General features: G+C 46.2%; 1 pseudogene; it reads left to right on the top strand.

Moving 5' to 3' along the window:
• The first annotated feature begins 1,012 nt into the window (after positions 1 to 1,012).
• LOC111530704 lies at positions 1,013 to 2,400 on the top strand (annotated as a pseudogene).
• The last annotated feature ends 7 nt before the right edge of the window (positions 2,401 to 2,407 follow it).

Raw genomic sequence — 2,407 nt, 5'->3', positions numbered from 1 at the left:
AGACTTTTCCAGACTGTTGAGAAGGGATGATTGCTATTTTGAAATGTGAGAAGGACATAGGATTTGGGAGGGTCCAGGGTTGGAATAGTATGGTTTGACAATGTGTCCTCACCCAAATCTCATATTGAATTTTAATCTCCAATGTTTGAGGTAAAGCTAGGTGCAGGGTGATTGGATCATGGCAATCACCAAGAACAGCAAAGAGTTTCCTGTTACGGTTCTTGTGATAGTGAGTGAGTTCTCATGAGATCTGGTTGTTTACAAGAGTGTGGCACCTTTTCCCTCACCCTATTCCTCCTTCTCCAGTCATGTAAGATGTGCCTGCTTCCCATTCTGTCATAATTGTAAGTTTTCCAAGGCTTCTCCAGCCATGCTTTCTGTACAGACTGTGAAACTTTGAGTAAATTAAACCTCTTTTCTCTGTAAATTAACTGGTCTCAGGTAGTTATTTATACTAATGTAAGAATGGACTATTACAACACATAAGTCTCTTCATATTTTATATAGTATTATTTTTCTCTACAAAATAAATCTTTATTGTGATAGTTTTGTACCATTTTCAGCTTCAGAATTTGGACTCTGAATACCCACCCTTATGTTTGAAGTTGCCCCCGTAGCTCATGGTTCCATGCAGAATTCTGCTAGATTCCCTTCCCACCAAAACTAGCCTTCTGCCTGGAAAAAGCTGAAGTATTCACATTCTTAGCCAAACTAAGAACCAGAAAAACATCCAAGACAAAGAAAATAAAAGTAATTACTTCAACTTTGAGAGTTTCTCCTCTCTTTGCAAATGTATTCATTTGATTTCTCCTCATTTCTTCTATAAAAGTCTGATGTCTTTGAAGACAAAGACAAAGACATATATTGTAAGTTACTTTTCTGATTATTCTAAGTGTAAGAGTTAGTCTGACACAAATACACTATACTACCCCAAAGAAGAAATCTCAAATATGATTTTTAAAAAATAAACTAAATAGACTTTGCAAACAGAGCAGCTGCTGCAGCAGGGCCCATGGAGGACACACAGTACATCCTGCCCAATGAAATTGGAGTGTCTAGCATGGAATGCCTCGAGGCCTTCTGCCTCCTGTCACCCACAGAGCACCTCCTCTATTCTCACAACCTTACCCATGCTGACTGGTACAGAGGCCTGGATGTGCTGCTGTAGACCTTCTCCAAGGCCCCCGACACCTATCCTCTGCTCAGTCACCACTTCTGCTCCCAGGACCCCAACCAGCTATGCCAATATGCCCTGGCCGAGGGCCTTACCAAAGAGGAGTATCAGGAGAAGCTGGAATGGGTGATCCTAGGTCATGAGACTGCTCAGGGGCTTCTGGAAGACCTGCAGGGATCTTATGTTCTCTTTGGAGTCAAGGCTTCGACACCTTGGGCTGGAGAAGGAGAGAATCACCACCTATTTCTTTGGGAATTGTACCATGGAAGATGCAAAACTGAGCTGAGACTTTCTAGACTCACAGAACCTCAGATCCTACAACACCTGGCTCTTCAAAGAGGTGGACGGAGAAGGGTAGCCCCACTACGAGGTGTGTCTGGCTTCTCAGCACAGAGCCTTCCCTGCACTCTGAGGTGACTTTCAGGCTCAAAAGCAACAAATTCTGGGGAAGCCCTCTCCAGGTGACCCAGGGAGACTATGTGCTCATCCCCCAGAAGGTGGTGGAGCAGCTGGAGAAAGCCAAGCCGTACGCAATCAACAGCCACCAGGGGCAGATGCTGGCCCAGTATAAATAGCACTTCACCCAGGGCTCCATCAAGGCCCACAAGAGGGGGTCCTGCTTCGGGAATCAGCACAAAATCCCCATCGTGGAGAGTTACATCGAGTTCATCTAGAGCTACCGAGTTCATCGAGAGCTACCATGACCCCTTTGGTTCCCGAGGAGAATTTGAATACTTTGTAGTCGTGATAAACAAGGCCATGAATGCCAAGTTTGAGTGGCTGGTGGCAAGCGCAGAGCAGCTGCTAAAGGAGCTTTCCTGACCCCAAGTCTTTGAGAAGGACAAGTTCCTCACCCCTGATTTCACCTCCCTGGATGTTCTCACCTTTGCTGGCTCTGGCATCCCTGCCAGCAGTAACATCCCCAACTACCATGACCTGAGGCAGATGGAAGGTTTTAAGAACGTATCGCTTGTGAACGTCCTGGCTATGGCCTACACCACGCAGCAGTCTAAGCTCACCTTCCTGGAAGAGGATGGCAAGGACCTGTACATCCTCTGGAAGGGGCCCTCCTTTTATGTGCAGATGGGCCTGTACGAGTTGCTGGGCCATGACAGTGGCAAGCTCTTCGTGCAGGATAAAAAAGGAGCATTCAACTTTGACCAGGAGACATTGATCAACCCAGAGACTGGTGAGCAGATTCAGAGCTGGAGCTGAGCAGGGAGACTTGGGAAA

This window comes from Piliocolobus tephrosceles, unplaced genomic scaffold (genome assembly GCF_002776525.5).
Source record: "Piliocolobus tephrosceles isolate RC106 unplaced genomic scaffold, ASM277652v3 unscaffolded_29082, whole genome shotgun sequence".
NCBI lineage: Eukaryota > Metazoa > Chordata > Mammalia > Primates > Cercopithecidae > Piliocolobus > Piliocolobus tephrosceles.
Note: the sequence above shows the minus strand (reverse complement) of the source record. Positions and strands in the feature narration are given on the sequence as shown.